The 18803-nt window shown below is 41.1% G+C and overlaps 1 non-coding gene across 1 annotated transcript; it reads right to left on the minus strand.

The window, feature by feature from the left end:
• Positions 1 to 774: 774 nt before the first annotated feature.
• Positions 775 to 846, minus strand: Trnai-aau (transfer RNA isoleucine (anticodon AAU)). The gene has a single exon. It is a non-coding gene; the product is annotated as a tRNA-Ile (tRNA).
• Positions 847 to 18803: the final 17957 nt, after the last annotated feature.

Below are 18803 nucleotides of genomic sequence, written 5' to 3' on the forward strand. Positions count from 1 at the left end.
CGACAACGTGCTCATGCCGGATCTTGCACTGACCTCGCCGTCTCCACCTATATTTACTTTTTAGCCTGAAGTCGAGCCCACATTCATCTCTCTCTCAAATCCACAACTCCCCTGGAGGTACTTATCTTTCTTGTAGTCCTTTTGTCCACCTTTGCAGGTTGTAATATACCACTTCAATAACGTCCATATAATGACGTGTGTAGTAAAAGGAATTTCGTCATTTTTCTGAAAGAAGTGACACTGAACGGCCGTGTCCACTTTACTAAAATATAAAACTTTTACTTAGCTAATTGTCTTGAAGGTGGTCTGTTTGTACTCTTTTCGGGGGTATTATGGTCTCCTATATTTTCTATGCGAAAAAATGTATTATTCTAGATGTATATGTGCAGACTGACCCGGCGAATGAAAATTTGTACTAAGATCGTTATTCGAACCCAAGTCTCCTGTTCACTGGGCAAATGTGCTAATAACTACGCCACCCTGGCACAGTGGCTTTGCACAACTGCACTGACAACCCTAGCAAGCCTCCCTCCTCAGTACAAATGCCCATTCACGCCTTCAGTCCTCATACCGCTTTGGTATTCTCCCTAAAGTCGAATAGCGTTTCAGGGGCTCTTGAACTGTACTGGGACAGCACCTCAGCATCGAACGAAACAGGGGTCCAGACTGAGCCCCAGGCTTTAATCTTACGAAACTATATGGTTCCAGAAATCTTTCCAAGTGTAAAACATCTATTACCTATTTGTGCAGACTGAAGTGAAGAATGAAAATTTGTATCAAGGCCAGGATTCGAACCTGGGTCTTCTGTTCATTAGGCAGATGCACTAACCACTATGCCATCCTGGCACAGTGACTTCGTTCAACTGTATAGACTATCCTATCATGCCTTTCTCCTCAGTCCAAATTCCCCATATTTTCATTTGTCGCTTCAGGCTGCACAATACTCGTACACCCACAGATGTTTGAGCCTTGAGAAGGTCTCAGAACCATATATTTTGATTTGATTAAGCGCCTATGCGTGGGTTTCAGACGAGATCACCTGTTTCGTTCGAAGGTGAGCTGCTTTTCCGATACTGTTGAAGAGCCTCTGCCATGCTGTACGAGTTTAGGATGAATGCCAAAGTGGCCTGAAGCGTGAATGCGAATGTTATTGAGGAGGTAGGCGTGTTAGGGTAGTTCGTGCAGGAGATCAGAGCCGCTGTGCTGGGTTGGGTTAGTGGTCAGCACATCTGCCTAGTGAGCAAGAAATCCAGGTTCAAATCCTGGCCTTAGTACAAATTTTCAATCATTGCTTTCAGCCTGTACATATATGTCATAGATATTTGGGCTTGAAACAGTATATTGAAACATATAGGTCTGTTTATTACCTCTAGACCTGTCGAGATGACGGTTCATTAACAACTAAATAAAATATGGTCTTCGATGAATCTTTGGTGTTCATAAATTGGTTGGATTAGTAAATACGTCTAATAAAAAGTTCAACAAGACTGTTCTTTCAACAATTAAACATAATTACTCTTCACAACTCCCTTCCCAGGGCTCCATCATACAACTACTCCTCCCACCAATTGTGAGTAAGAAGAAGGACAAAGATATACGTAGTTTAGTAGTCGTCAAAAAAATTCAATGGAGATGTTTGAAACTGTTTTCTACATAAATCGACATTTAAATATTATAAAAGTCTGCGTAAATATTTACACAAATGATTTTACAAAATGAATAAATTTTGTCCTACGTAATTTTAATTATACTTATACTGAAAGTGTATTCAGTGAAATGGTAGTTCACAATCTCTATAAATATCGATTTTTAGGTATGTTGTGGATTGGCAGGAGACCAACCCACTAAATTTAGAGGAAGCCGAAAGGCACGCGTTAAGCTCACGCAGGCTGGCGTGAGGTCTGGAACAGGACAATGAATTTAGACTTCAGAAAAAAGGAGGTAACTGGTAGAATACTTAACTTTAATCCGTTAATGTTGAACGTAGCTCTTGTCTGTACATTATTTACAATATCAATAGCAACTGATAATGGCGCCTTGCTAGGTCGTAGCAAATGACGTAGCTGAAGGCTATGCTAACTATCGTCTCGGCAAATGAGAGCGTATTTTGTTAGTGAACCATCGCTAGCAAAGTCGGTTGTACAACTGGGGCGAGTGCTAGGAAGTCTCTCTAGACCTGCCGTGTGGCGGCGCTCGGTCTGCAATCACTGATAGTGGCGACACGCGGGTCCGACGTATACTAACGGACCGCGGCCGATTTAAAGGCTACCACCTAGCAAGTGTGGTGTCTGGCGGTGACACCACAAGGTACATGTGTTATTTAAGCACACGTGAAGAGATCGATACCCACTGTTATCGTAGATTTCAAAATATGTATTAGGCATGATTATGTCGCAAGATCCACAGCTTCCTGTGTTGGGAATGATTTGCAATATCTAAATAATAAACTAATAATAAAGAAAAATTAGCAAATATGATTAATTTTTGAAATGATTTGCAACATTTTAAGAATAAACAAAAACTGGTTAAAGCAAAATTAGCAAATATGATTCATTTAACTGAACAAGTATTTATTAACTCTTATATCTATTTAAGAGCATATGCTTTGACAAAAATATTCACAGCAAGAAAGGCGTAAGTAGATAAACTAAAACACTCTATCACAGAGATAAGACCGGTATTTTTATACACCTGTGAATTTTTTAACGATGATCTATAAGCTGAGCGGAATAGAGGTACTTGAAAGAAGGTTTATTGCAAAAATAATAGCTGCAATACAAACTATAGATGTAACGAGGAGTAACTACGAAATGTACGAAAATGTAGAGATATCAGAAGTAATAGCATAGTGGAGATTAGCCTTCTTTGGACACATCTGCCGAAGAACGAAAACAGGCTAACTAAGTAAATATTCCTGTTTTTCTGGAAAATAAAATCGACAATAGCATCGATCACAGAAACAAGGAAAAAACTAGAAACAACATCAAAGGATAGCCAATAACAAAAGGAAATCATTTTAAGAATAAAATTCTAAATTTAGAAAGTTTTCAAGAGAGTAGAAATAAGAAATTGGGAACGACGTGGACAGAAGAAAGGAAAAGATAACATGGGGAGAAGATGGAGGCGTACCGGAAAAACAGGAAACAGCAACAAACAAAGAAGAGGAACTGTGGTTGTTACGTGATCCTTACTTATTTGCTGTGTCCGGACGAGAACATCTAAACTCTCTTCTTTCAAAACCGTGGAGCTCTAATGGCCCTATCATTACACAACAATAGATGTTTAGCAGTGTAAACAAACTCCATCCCTGGGCACATGAGTAAATGTTCAATCATTTTAGCCCTACCTAATCAAGTTTACTTTGCATCTTGTGACCCATGTTCTTAATATATTCAATGCACCCCATGTACTATATTTTTGTTGCTGCCCTCGTGTGATTTCTTCTTTAGGGTGTAGGTTTGTATTTTGCAGAGAATCCAACCATAAAGATAGGCAGTGGGTCTCAGGTCGGCCTTCTAGCGGTACAGTCCGCTGGACAAAGCTCTTCCTTGACTTAAAACGAGTTGTAACTGTTTGGTGGTTATACATTAAGTGGCGTGGGTCGGTTTGCTGCTTTTTCCTCTGTTTCACTGGCTAATTTGGGGCTGATATTTGGTGGTGCTGTGGTCTCAAGTTGAATCAGTCAGCTTATCTACAATATAGTTTTTTTTTGCACATATTTTTCCTTTTAGATAAATGCAGTGTTTTTAAATGACATTTTACGTGATCTAGACTGATTCTCAAATCTTTTGGTGTTGTTCGGTGTTGTAGTCTAACCTGTCTCCATCCTATTTCCAGCTGTCTTGAGGCTTGTCTAGTATGCAAATGAAACGCTCATATTTGCGTTTTTTCTGGATTAGGTTGCAGGCGATTTTCTTCATAGTAGTTGTCCAAGGTATGCAATGCTTCTGTTTGTTTTCTTCAAATGACCTTTCTTGAGAAATAATGGCAGTGTCGTCCGCATATATAAATCTCTTTATTTCCGGCTGGTGTGACTAGTCATTTGTAAATCTACTGTATAGAAAAGGGGAAAGAACACTCAATTGTGGCAATGCATTCTTTTTATTTCTCAGTCTACTTTTCTTCCCTTGGACAGTTACGTAGAATCTTCGATTCTGCAAGATACCTCTTAACATGTAAATTAAAATTTCCTAATACAATACTGATGTTTTGGTTATGCAACTATTTGGCTTATGGAAGGTAAAATCAGTATGTATTATTTTATTCATGGCTGTAAGTTTCAGCAACTGTGGCATATATATTTTTCAGCATAAAATTCAGTTGTCAGTTGCAAATATATTTTTATTATGCTTTACTGTTTTCGATAAATTGATTTGTCCTCTTCAAAAGGTTAGTATTTGTTTAGCATGTGATTCAGTCACCGTAAATTGTCAGTCTGTGTTTACAATAATAATATATAATATGTACATTTCTGAACATGTCATAGCATTAGCTTCTATGAAAAAGATATTGGCATCTTACATACCAACACTAAGCTTCTGAATATGACAAATTCGTTTGCCGAAAACCGGTTTCGACTGATTTGTCATTTTCAGAAAGTTATTTTTGATGTAGCATGTGATCCAATCGGTGTGAATTGTCATTCAACGTTTACGATGATCACAGACAATACGTACGTTTGTGGACGTGTCATGACATTATACTTCTATGAAGAAAATATTGACATCTGCTAAACCAGTACTAAGCTTCTGAATATGACAAACTAATTTCTCACGACAGGTAAACCATAATAAAAATATATTTGGAACTGACGACTGAATTTCATTCTGAAAAATTAGGTAATTTGTACACTGACTTAGTAGTGCATGACTGTATCTCAGTTGTTAAAATTTCAATGTTCTTTGTGTCCGTGATACATGTTGACTTAAACTCTATATCTGGGTTACAAATATAGCACTATCATATTTCTCATGAGAGTGTCCTAATATTATCTTCATCTCCGCAATATTGTTCTCTGTGTGTTGCTTGCAATGTTAAAATGTCCCATGAATGTCGTTTGCACTTGCCTGATAGTAAGACTTCTTTCTCTCTTGTCAGTCCTTGAATGTTTCATGAAGTCGTAGCAATTTTTTGTCGTAAAAAAGGTCCAATTTTGTGTGTTTCGCATTTTTCTTTGCTGTTTCCCGGTGGTAGAAGGATGTTTCCAGGGCCCGACCGATTGCATTCTCCCTACAACAATTATTAATGGAGGCTTCTTAGATGCGCCCATTTTACGTGATCCTAGTTGGTCAATACGAAAATTTAAAACAAATGGTTTCTCTTTGATTATCTTATTCATATGTCTCTTTGATTATCTTATTATTATTCGGCACAGAACAAAAACAATATTCTCTGAAACACTCTCCAGAACGACCGCCCTCCAGATGAGCTTTCATTACGGTGGATCCTCACGTCGATGTTGTGGCGCCAGTAGAGCCCTTCACCAGACTTAAAAAGTGTCTCATGAATCAAATAATCATTAGTATCGTTTCAAGAATTCAGCAACTGTAATAAATTAATATGTCAAAAATCCGCCTCAGTTGCAGAATGTTACTGAACTTTACCCAGATGAAGGCTAGATTACTCTAGCTGAAACATGGATAAAGACCAGTAACATTCCGCAACTGAGGCGGATTTTTGACATATTGGTACCGTTTCAAATGACACTGAATCATTACTTTCACAGAACTTAAATTATTTAAGGAATGCAGTCCACGGAAGTTCGCAAAAGACATGAACGTTATCTGTTCCATATTTAATTGACACTTAAAGTGAGATCTCATGGCAGTGATTGGAGCTAGGAGCTACCGAGCTTCCTTGTCTACTGTAGCACCAGTTCAGTGCAAACTACTGTCACTTGCAGCGTTGTCGCTGCTGGAGTACTTATTCTTCCTGTTTTCCTGTCACTGTTAATAAGTATCGATAAAACGAATATCGCATTAGACTAATTAGGGGCCGCTCTACCGAATGGCCACGCAACAGTCCGCTTTAAAAATCGTGTTGTTTGTAACGGGAAACGACTCGAAGCTTTACGTCGACGATGGGCGTAGCAGACATGAGTGGTATCTGTTTGAGCTGTCTCCAGCTACATATATCAAAAACGAAATTGCATGTATCTGCCAGAATACCAGACAAAACGCGCCTGGCGGCCCCTAGGTGAGACACCCCGTATATCAAGGGCTATGGGCCTTCTCAAGTCGACGATTTGGTAGGTAGATCAGAAAACCGATAGATGATAAGCTGAGCAAATGGAATCATTCTGTTACTCGTCACAAAACAACAGCAGCGCAGCTTTCGAAGGCTTCTTAGTTTCTGGGAAAACTATCCACTCTTCAATGCGTAACAAATCCAGCAAGCTTTGAGCCTCGCTGTTAGCAGTAGGACTCTCATTCGTCGTCCGAGGGAGACAAGGAAATGCTGCTGTGAGAGTCATCATCTATTTCCTACAGAGAGCCCCACAATGATTTTGCTACTGTCAATGTCGACAGAAGCCTCGAGTTTTGAAGACGAGTGATTTTCACTGACGAAAAAGTTTTCTGTACGGCATCGGCAGGAAAAGTATTTGTTTACCGACGAAAAGGTGATAGAATGACCCAGAATATTTTTACATTTGCTGAACAAATAACAAGGTATCGGTAACGGTATGGGCATGGATATTGGCGAGGGGGTGTCGTTTCCTGTGCGAAATGGAAATAAAACTTGAGTTCCGCAAGTCTGGAGACTCTAATGTGGCCTTGTGTGAGAACGAGATTTCACGATGATCAGGTCATATTCCAACAAGAGTGCTCGCCCATTCTTATCTCATATGTGGTTAAGAGGTGGCTCCATGACCACAGAAATGTTATCTTACTGGAATGGCCAAATGAAGGAGCTGACACAAATCCTATCGAGGATATTTTGTTTGAAACTGTCAGATTAATTAAGAAAATGGGACATTCACTGTCTACTAACATCATGTTTTCTCATGCAATGCATGACGCTCGAAACGAGTTGTTTCAATGTCCAAGATATAAGGCTAGAGTTGTGGATTCAATGCCCAACAGACCTCGGGTCATTGTGTAGGCGAAAGTGAAAGCGACTCCGAAAAGCGCTTGCAGAGCTGTCTCCTTTCTTTTCCTGAAGGTTTAGTTTGTGACGACTAAACTGTGCTGCTTCATAAGATCCACAGTATTTCCGCCATAGGCAACATAGCAAACATGTCAAGCCTTTTGAGAAATGCTGAAGCTCTTTGTAACTGCCACAAGTTGTCCACAAGAAAATGACATGATTTTTATTTTACTGCATTTAAATCGTTCCGATTGTTGTATTGTTTGTATTTTGACATTCTAATCTATGACTTCATTTTATTAATACGTGTTTTTCATCAGTTAAAGAGGTTAATATGAAGTATCAAGACATAAGGAATTAATTAAAGTATCTAATTTAAGGAATACACTATCCTGCAGATTACATTTTGAACAAAATCTGAAGCCGTCATAGTCCACACTAAGCAGATTCAGAAGGATGTAGGTTGCAGTAGGTACTGGGAGATGAAGCAGCTTGCACAGGATAGAGTAGCATGGAGAGCTGCATCAAACCAGTCTCAGGACTGAAGACCACAACTACAACAAAACTCATAGTCCACTGAAGAAGAAAGTCGAAAAAGGTGTCGTGCAAAGAACAGGCTAGTCTTTCAAGGCTGATGGCCAAAAAAAAAAAATAAATTGATGAAAACTATTGCTTATGGTGAGACGCCATAATTGATATGCTGCTTTCTTTAATTTTGAATTTTTTGAACTTTTTGTCAGTCCAGGCACTGAAAGTGATACCCATTAATACAGATTGAATTTGGAACATCCCAAATGTGTATCACCGACATTTTATCGATTTTTTTGGTTTTCAGTATGCTTTTTATAGCATACTACATCTCTGTATACTGTGTCACATTTTCCTCTTGTTTACTCGTTTAAGTATTCCGTGGATGTGAAAGCTTTTTCTTATGTCGGGATCTGTCCTTTGTTATGCCTAAGTAACTTCGTACCAGTGTACGACATAAACTATTGTACACTTTGCATTGTCAAAACACAGTCCAGAATAATAGGATTAAAAACAGCCGACCAGTTGCAAAGCATAAAGTAATCTTTACCTAGGTTTCGATAGATTTAAATCTATCTTCTTCAGAAGGCGGCCTGAGGACAATGAACATCGTAATTTATATTAAAAGGTATGAAACATAAGTAAAGAATAGAGTTTAATATATATTAGGAGAATCTTATATTACAAAATATGAGAAGGATTCCTGGTACTTACAGTATTACATTAACATGGAGTGATATGTCATTGTCGTTTTTACAAACATCTGCATAGCTCCATTAGTCCTAATAAAATATAGCCCTGAGAATAGGGTTTGTTAGACAAATAAAAATAAGTACATGGAAGTTGGAGAGCGCATAAGCGACTGGGTAAAATCGGCCAGCGTAGTAGCACTGCAGCCAGGGCAGGTGGCGCTTAGGTCGCGAACTATGTGCCGATTGGCGTACTGAAGCAACATGTAAAATATCCATATTAATTCCGTCCTTAGATAGAGTGACAATAAATAAAAGGAAAGCATTTAACACTCCCGTTATGACATTGTGGGAGCCTTAGGAACAATAACGTAGATATATACATCAAAAAGGCAGGTGGCGCTTACGCCATAAGTTACATGCAGTGGCATATACAGCCAGAATATAAATGTTATATTATCATATTAGTGAAACTTTGATTATTCTCTTTTCCCCACCGTCATGGAACGTGCTGATACCTCAGTCGCTCCACTTGCTCCTAGTCTCCAGTACTTGGGACAGTTGCCCCCCTCCGACGTCAACACTCCCATCACAGCGCAAGACATTAAACTTCTCCTCCAGTCCAAACGCAACACGGCCCCTGGTCACGACTGTGTCACCTACCGTCACCTTCGAGAAAGCCCCTATTCCTTCCTAACTGTCCTCGCCCATCTCTATAATGTCATCCTCTCTACTGGCTTCTACCCTGACCTGTGGAAGACCTCCCGCGTCCTCCTATTCCTCAAACCCAACAAACCCCCTTCTGCCGCCTCTTCCTATCGTCCCATCTGCCTCACCTCCGTCTTCAGTAAGGTCTTTGAATCCATCCTCTCCCACCGTATACATCGGCACCTTGCTCAACACCACCTCCTCCCCCTTACCCAGTGTGGCTTCCGACCCTCCTTCTCTGCTGACGACCAACTCCTCAACCTTGTTCACCTTCTGTCCCTCCAGCTCAATTCCCGTCGCTCCGCCATTTTTGTTTCCCTTGACCTCCAAAATGCCTATGACCGTGTATGGCATCCCGGTCTCCTCTTTAAACTCCAAACCTACGCCCTGCCTATCAATTTTGTCCGTCTGGTCGCTTCCTTCCTCTCGCACCGTCCTTCCTATGTCACCCTCCACAACACCAACTCCCGTATCTTTTATCCCACGGCTGGCGTCCCCCAGGGTTCTGTCCTCTCCCCTCTCCTTTATCTCTTGTATACAGCTGATGTGCCCAAGCCACCCCCACCGTTCCACCTTCTCCAATATGCTGATGACACCGCCTTCCTGGCTCTCTATCCTACCCTTCAACGGTCTCAACGTACCCTCCAAACCCACCTTAACCAGTTCACCACTTGGTGTAACCAGTGGCTCCTCCGTCTCAACCCCTCCAAAACCCAGGCAATCATCATAGGCCGCACCACTCGCTCCTTTCGCCTCCACGTTTTCTACCTCACCCTTTATGGTCGTCCTATCCAACTCACCCCCACCCTGAAATACCTTGGCCTCACCCTTGACCGACACCTCACCTGGACCCCTCATCTCCTGGCCATCCAGCAGAAAGCCCATTCCCGCCTCCGCCTGCTGAAACTCCTGTCCGGCCGGACATGGGGATTGCATCCTTCTACCATCCTCCACACCTACAAATCCCTCATCCGTCCTATCCTCTGTTATGCCAGCGTCGCCTGGATCTCCACCCCCACCCGCTTTTACAAGGCTCTCCAAATCCTTGAACGCCATGCGCTCCGCCTTGCCTTCCGTATCGCCTTCCTTCCCCCACACGGCTCCTGTATGAACTGATCCCCTTCCCCCACCTCCTCTTGTTCCTCCAACATCTCCGCATCCTTTACATTGTTCGCAGGGTTGATCCCCCCCACCCTCTGGTTTCCTCCTTCCTCTCCACCCCCAGCCCGTTGCCGCGCCTCTATCGCTGTATCCCTCCCTCTCTCCATCTCCACACCCTCCATCTCCTTCATCAGGGCAATTTCCAACGCCTCCCCCTCCCGGATGACGAACTTCGCCGTGACATATACCCTTCCTTCCAACTATAACCCTGCCTTGTTCCCCACCCCCTCCCCAGGGCCCCCTTCTCCTCTTTCCTCCTTCTCCCAGAGCGGATTTTCTTCCATCCCCATCTCCCCTGAGACCCTGCACCCCATACTTGCCTCTCTCCTTCCCACATCCCTCCCTACCTGGCCCTCTTCCGCGCGCCCCCCATTCCCCTCCTCCATCTCTTCCCCTCCCTCCCTTCTTCAGGTCTCCCTCATCTCCTTGCACCTGGCAGATCCTCTGTATTGATCATCATCAGTGTGCCACGTCAGTGTTGTGTTTGGTGCTGTTTCTCGTGTGCGTCAACAGGTGTGATTTTAATTGTGTACTGCCTTGAGGTTCGCCGTCAGTGTTACGTTGTGTGCTATGCCATCCATCAACACCTTTATGCTCCAGTCATACTGTGCCTGTGTTCTTTTAATCGTCGCAGTGTGTGGCTTTTTGTGTGTGCTACTTTTAAACAGTTTTTTATCTCCGTTTTACAGTCACCCCGTTTTTTGTATATTGCCTTCCATGATGTTCTCCCTTTTTTATATCTATGTTCGCCTTCTTCTCTCCTTTGCTGTTTTTCAATGTCTTCTCTTGTTTTTGTTCTATGTCTTTTGGCTGAAGAGCAGCGCATATGCTGCTGCCAGCCCGCCCCGATGGGGAATTGAAATACAATAAAGAAAAAAAAAAAATATTAGTGAAGCACATAGATCGTATATAAATCAAAACTTTAAGAATAATCAGTAATGGCTCTTAAGACCTAAATTACGAAACCTGGTCAACAATCCAGTTAATATACATTCTCAGGGAGCCAAGGTTTTAGAATAAGAGAAAATTACATGAGGGCCGATGTAGTGGCAGCCATACATCGTGAGAATACCACATTACATAAAAGGTAGTGAGCTTAAAGATTTGAAAGTGCATTATAGCTTCCTGAGGAAATAGACCACTGAGGTTATCAACATTAATGTTATATATTAAACAGTACGGGTTTAAAACCTTCGAAGAATTGTCTACAGGCAAGGTTCAACTGATCGTTCAATATATTACCGTCTTTGAGCTCTAGATGTTTAAAAATAAATAACTCTTCCCACAGATCTAGTCTCCGTCCTTTGACTTGTCTGTGTAGGATAACCGTGTCTTCTAACTGTTTGGGCGTATGGCCGGCTATCAAGAGGTGTTCAGCGAAAGTAGAGTTGTGAATATTCGCTCCTTTTTTACCTAATAGATGTTCTTTATATCGTGTTTTCACAGCTCTGCCTGTTTGACCAATATAGTATGAGGGGCAGTTATTACAGGTTAGTTTGAAAATACCTGAATTAGAAAACCAATCGCTGGCGATCTCTACTGACTGTATAAGATTTCTTTTTAAACTGTTATCTGTAGAGAAGGAGACATTACGGTTATATTTTTTGTTTAGAAGACGTTTAATCCTATATGATATGTTACCCAAGAAAGGGATGGAAATAAATTTTTTAGTTTCTGTGGTATCTGTGGGGAGGTTATTGCTCAAAGTCGAACAATTTTGAGAAATTTTCTTATTGAGCAGGTAATCGATCATATTCTGGTTGTACCCATTATTAACAGCGATTGCTTTGATGACATTCAATTCCTTCAGTTGATCCGCAGGTGATAAAGGGGTGGTTACCATTCGGTGAATGGCGGAATGAAAAAACGCCAGTTTATGAGATTTTGGATGAGTTGAGTCAGCAGGAATGACATTATCTGAATATGTTTCTTTGCGGAAGATATTGAAATGGAAGGTATTATCTCGTATGGAAATTGTTAAATCGAGAAAATTAAGTTCACGTTTATCATTTTGAAGTTCTTTTGTGAAGGAAATTTTTTCATGTAAACCGTTGAAAGTATTGAAGAGCTGCTCTAACTCATGATCAGTGCCATCAAAAGCGATGAAAATGTCGTCAACATAACGTGCATAATAGCGGATATTGTGGCGTAATTCTGAACTTGAATTGAAGAATGTTGTTTCCAAGGCATTGATGAAAACCTCTGCTAGAATACCGGCGAGGGGGCTACCCATTGCTAAACCATCTGGCTGTACATACATTTTCCCGTTAAATGTGAAATAATTGTATTTTAAAATGACCTTTAGCAAACCAATGAGTTCCGCAATCTGAGTTTCACTTAGTTTTTTATGCTTAAGAAGATTCTCTTTTACAAGGTCTACGATTTCATCAACCGGGACATTTGTATAAAGGCTGACGATGCCGAAGGACACCAGTCTAGTGTCAGGTGTACATCTTACAAATTGAATATTTTTAATTAATTCCTTACTGTTTTTTACAGAAAAGTTATTTTCAAATGTGAAAGCATCTTTAATTATATAATGGAGGCGCCTAGCAAGAGTGTGATGTGGACTGCCTATACCATTCACTACAGGGCGGATCGGGTGATTTTGTTTGTGCAGTTTAAACTGACTTCTGAGCACGGGTGGTTTCGGGTTCATATTTATAAGCCCTTTCTTTTGAAACTTATTAAACAGGCTGACGGAATTAGTTAAAGTACGCCGGATTTCGTTTTGCAGTTCAGCAGTAGGATCTACAGTAACCTCAGTGATGTCGTTTTCCTCAAAAAACTTTACAGTCTTCTCTATATATTCATTTTTATAAGCCACGACAGCGGTGTTCCCTTTGTCACTCTTAGTGACTAAGGCGTCGTGCTCTCTAAGTTTATGATTAATGCTTTTTACTATACTATATTCGCCCGACTGCCTATTAGGAAGTCATTTAATTTATTTTTCTATTATGTTATTACATTCGTAGGCACATTTGACTTGCTCCGTTTTCTCTAATTTCGGAGATTCTAAACCGATTTTTAGATCTACAATGAGATTACAGATAACTGGATATTTGTCGAGTTTAACAGGCAAGTTATATTTAAGGCCTTTACACAACAAGTCATTCTCAGCCTGCGTAAAAGTAATATTGGTTTTATTAGTACTCTTTCGTAAAATAGGTGCTTGACACTATTGTCTGCTGTATTAACACTTTTACTTGTGGTCCTATTACTAAACTTCAAAAGCTTTCTTTCATGTCTAGCCTTGATTTCTCCTTTACGATTAAAGAGCCATTCATTAATACTATTCCACAGGTGGTCAATTTGAAAATTCCAAAGATCTTTAAAGGCTTTAGTTAAAAATAGGTGTATACAGTAGGCTTCACTATTAAGAACATCTTTTTTCTTGTACAAATTAACTGTGCTATCCGAAATGACTAAATGCACTAACTTCTTTTTAATAGACGGCACTCTGTTACACTGTTTAAAGTTTACGTACGCCTTCACATAATCAGGGATAATGTCTTTATCTAGGCACTGTTGATTAAAGTCAATAGCCATCCCTGCTTTCACAATTTTTAATTTGATGTCCATATACCTGGATGCAGCTTTTGATACCTCGGCAGGCAAGAATTTCAGTATTTTAAACATAGCTGCGCAACAGCAACGGTTCCACGTAATAGGATTAAAAACAGCCGACCAGTTGCAAAGGATAAAGTAATCTTTACCTAGGTTTCGATAGATTTAAATCTATCTTCTTCAGAAGACTAATGGAGCTATGCAGATGTTTGTAAAAACGACAATGACATATCACTCCAGGTTAATGTAATACTGTAAGTACCAGGAATCCTTCTCATATTTTGTAATACAAGATTCTCCTAATATATATGAAACTCTATTCTTTACTTATGTTTCATACCTTTTAATATAAATTACGATGTTTATTGTCCTCAGGCCGCCTTCTGAAGAAGATAGATTTAAATCTATCGAAACCTAGGTAAAGATTACTTTATCCTTTGCAACTGGTCGGCTGTTTTTAATCCTATTACGTGGAACCGTTGCTGTTGCGCAGCTATATTTAAAATACAGTCCAGAATCACATTTTCAGCGATGACGTGGCTGTATGGGTGTACCGAAGGCCAACAAAATAAAAATACTGATCCCTATTGTTTTCAACAGTCGGAGACAAATATCCACATTTCTTATAAGAAAGCAGAAAAACATCGATCTGGCTACATAATTTTTTTTATTAAAACCACGACCGAGTTCATGCCACTTTAGGTGCATCCTCAGGTGATGTAAATTGTGTCCACAACATTATTTGACGCAATTTATCAGTAACGTGAAGGACGGGGTAGGCTTCAGGACAGCGTAAAATAAAATCATGGACACAATTTATATCACCTGAATATACGTCTAAACTGAAGTGAAACGGGTCGCGTTTATAATAAAAAGCTTTTTTACACCCACAGAGGTGATTTTTACCTTCTTATAAAAATGATCCCTATTGTTTGTAAAGAGTACAATACTCGTTAATATACACTACTGGCCATTAATATTGCTACACCAAGAAGAAATGCAGATGATAAACGGATATTCATTGGACAAATATATTATACTCATATACTCATTATATATATATATATATATACATCTCATTACATTTTCATGCAATTTGGGTGCATAGATCCTGAGAAATCAGTACCCAGAAAAACCACCTCTGGCCGTAATAACGGCCTTGATATGGCTGGGCATTGAATAAAACAGAGCATGGATGGCATGTACAGGTACAGCTGCCCATGCAGCTTCAACACGATACCACAGTTCATCAAGAGTAGTGACCAGAAGTTTTCAATTGGTGAGAGATCTGGAGAATGTGCTGCCCAGGGCAGCAGTCGAACATTTTCTGTATCCAGAAAGGCTCGTACAGGACCAGTAACATGCGGTCGTGCATTATCCTGTTGAAATGTAGGGTTTCGCAGGGATCGAATGAAGGGTATGCCACAGGTTGTAACACATCTGAGATGTAACTTCCACTGTTCAAAGTGCCGTCAATGCGAACAAGAGGTGACCGAGACGTGTAACCAATGGCACCACATATCATCACGCCGGGTGATACGCCAGTATGGCGATGACGAATGCACGCTTCCAATGTGCGTTCACCGCGATGTCGCCAAACGCGGATGCGACCATCATCATGCTGTAAACAGAACCGATATTTATCCGAAAAAAAGACGTTTTGCCATTCGTGCACCCAGGTTCGTCGTTGAGTACACCATCGCACGCGCTCCTGTCTGTGATGGAGCGTCAAGGGTAACCGCAGCCATGGTCTCCGAGCTGATAGTCAATGCTGCTGCAAACGTCGTCGAACTGTTCGTGCAGATGGTTGTTATCCTGCAAACGTCCCCATCTTTTGACTCAGGGATCGAGAAGTGGCTGCACGATCCGTTAGAACCATGCGGATAACATGCCTGTCATCTCGACTGGTAGTGATACGAGGCCGTTGGGATCCAGCACGGCGTTCCGTATTACCCTCCTGAACCCACCGATTCTTTATTCTGCTAACAGTCATTGGATCTCGACCAACGCGAGCAGCAATGCCGCGATACGATAAACCGCAATCGCGATAGGTTACAATCCGACCCTTATCAAAGTCGGAAACGTGATGGTACGCATTTCTCCTCATTACACGAGGCATCACAACAACGTTTCACCAGAGAACGCCGATCAACTGCTGTTTGTGTATGAGAAATCGGTTGGAAACTTTCTCATGTCAGCACGTTGTAGGTAGATTTTTAATACACAGTACACACACTGATGGGATGAAAGTCATGGGTTACCTCCTATTACTATGTCGGACCTCATTTTGCCCGGCGTAGTGCAGCAATCCGACGTGGTATGGACTCAACAAGTCGTGGGAATCCCCTGCAGAAATACTGGGTCATGCTACTGGGTCTGCAGCCGTCATAATTGCGAAGGAGTTGCCTGTGCAAGATTTCGTACACGATCTGACCATTTAATTATGTTTCATATATAATCGAAGGGATTAATGTCGGCCGATCTGGGTGGCCAAATCATTCGCTCGATTATCTGGAATTTTCTTCAAATCCATCGCGAACAATTGCGACTCAGTGACACGGTGCATTGTCATCCAGAAAAATTTCATTGTTGATTGCCTGAAAATGGTCTTCAAGTAGCCAAACATAACCATTTCCAGTCAATGATCGCTTCAGGCGGACCAGAAGACACAATCTATTCCATGTAAACACTATCCACACTATTACGGAGCCACCGCCAACTTGCACAGTGCCTTGATGACAACCTGTGTCCATGGCTTCGTGGGATCTGCACCACACTCAAACTCTACCATCAGATTTTACCAACTGAAATCGGGACTCATCTGACCAGGCCACGGACTTTCAGCCGTCTAGGTTCCAGCCGATACGGTCACGATTTCAATAAATGTACTGCTTACGATGTCGTGCTGTTAGCGGAGGCACTTACGTCGTTCATCTGCTGCCATAGTCCATTAACGCAAAATTTTGCAGCACTGGCCTAATGGATACGTTCGTCATACGCCCCACATTAATTTCTGCGGTTATTTCAAGCAGTGTTGCTTGTCTGTTAGCACTAACAACTCTACACGAATGCTGCTGCTTTTGGTCGTTAAGTGAAAGCCATCAGCTACAGTGTTGTTCGTGGTGAGAGGTAGCGCCTGACTTTTGCTATTCTTGACACACGTGTCGGTTAGACTGCTGGAATACAGTAGTGGAAAATCAGTATAAAGGCAGGGTCCCTACGAAACTAACATACAGTGTATCGAATTTATTATGAAAGTAGTAGTTACATATAAGATATAAACAATCATGACGGAATTACACAGTTATTTACCTTGTTTCTTTCGTAACACGAGCCACAAAGTAAGACGTCTGCATTTCCTGGGTGGAAATTGGTATAAAAACACTCACAGACGTGTTGTGTTTTTGCAGTGTCAGTACTTTGTTGTTAGGGTCTAGTTCTTGCGGTGAAACTGTCGCCCACTCTTCTAGTATCACATACGACTTTAAATTGCCTTCCATTGATATAAACATGCCTTGCAAATATTCCCCAAAGGTTTTCACGGCGTTCAGATCCAGGCAACACATCGGTTTCTTTATCGTGAAGCCACATTTTTGTTGTGCAGAAAACTGCACAGATGCATTATACTGTCGAAATATTAAACTTTCGTCCTCTAGCTCCTCATACATTTAAATCTAATCTGTCTCTGGCATCTTAGTGTACATATTAGAGTTCATTGTAGTGTTTACCCAAGCAACGGGTGATTTACCTTTAGTGTAGAATGTTGTCCAAATCACAAAACTTCTACCACCAAAATTTCTGCTCATTCTTACCTCCTGCTGTATTCTCAGATAATGCCAATTATAGTGAAATCCATGAGGACCATCTAAATTAAACTTCTCAAAACCAAAGATCACATTCCCTGTCTCAAGTCCATGGCATTTTTCCAACAAACTCCAATCCAGCACGTTTATGTTTGGGGTTTTGGTGTTAGAGCATATTTCTGCACTCGTTTCTTGTACTCAAGAGGTTTTCATTTGACAAAATTTGTCGTACACGTCTTGCAGTTACTGGTAACTGTAAATCAGCAACAAGCTGAGCAGAATAACGGTTTGTGGGACTTGCTTTGCGCAAAGTAAGCGTTTCTATGCCTCAGACAATTTTCTACTTTGCCCATATTTTCCATTCTGTCCACATCGTGTGCCGAATCTAGCGTAATTATAAATCACTGTTCTTGAACGGTTCAATTTCTTGGTAGTTTGACGATTAGAGAGTCCAATTTCCTTCTAGGCACCGATTTTTGCTTGATAAATGTTTTCCATGTGGTTATGTCACAAATGGTTCAAATGGCTCTGAGCACTACGGGACTTATCAGAGGTCATCAGTCCCCCAGACTTAGAACTACTTAAACCTAACTAACCTAAGGACATCACACACATCCATGCCCGAGGCAGGATTCGAACCTACGACCGTAGCAGCAGCGCGCTACCGGACTGTAGCGCCTGGAACCGCTCGGTCACAACAACCGGCGGCTATTTCATTGTCACAGTTTATGTACACAATACGGTCTGTCATTAAGGATGTTTTTTTCCTACCTACAGGAAAGGCACGTACACGCAGATTAACACCGCACAGAACCGACTGCCTTCATACCAATTTATACCCTCTGCCACCTGACTCGCTGATACCTTGTTATATACTGTACTACTGACATAAAATGTGATGCCGTTTCACTACATTTGTCAGTATTCTGGATCTCATACTATTGCACATAAATTGTACGCAACTATTCCAACCGACAATGTTAATTTTCCTACAAATACCCACGCTCTTTTTCCAACACTGTAGGGAGCTGCTACAGTTTTGATTAACTGGCTCTCAGAGTTCCTAGTCGTCACTTTCAGGCTTCGCGGAAAGAAGCACCCGACACTCCATTTTGGTTTGGGTAAGGTATTCGATATGTTAGCTTACTCCTCTGTTCCAGAAACTGCACAGTCAACCTCACTAGAACTAGAGTTGTCGGTATGTATGGCATCTACTTCGTTGTTGACAAGAATTTGTTGCCGCTAAAGAATATTGATTTTA

This window comes from Schistocerca serialis, chromosome 8 (assembly GCF_023864345.2).
Source record: "Schistocerca serialis cubense isolate TAMUIC-IGC-003099 chromosome 8, iqSchSeri2.2, whole genome shotgun sequence".
Classification (NCBI taxonomy): Eukaryota; Metazoa; Arthropoda; class Insecta; order Orthoptera; family Acrididae; genus Schistocerca; species Schistocerca serialis.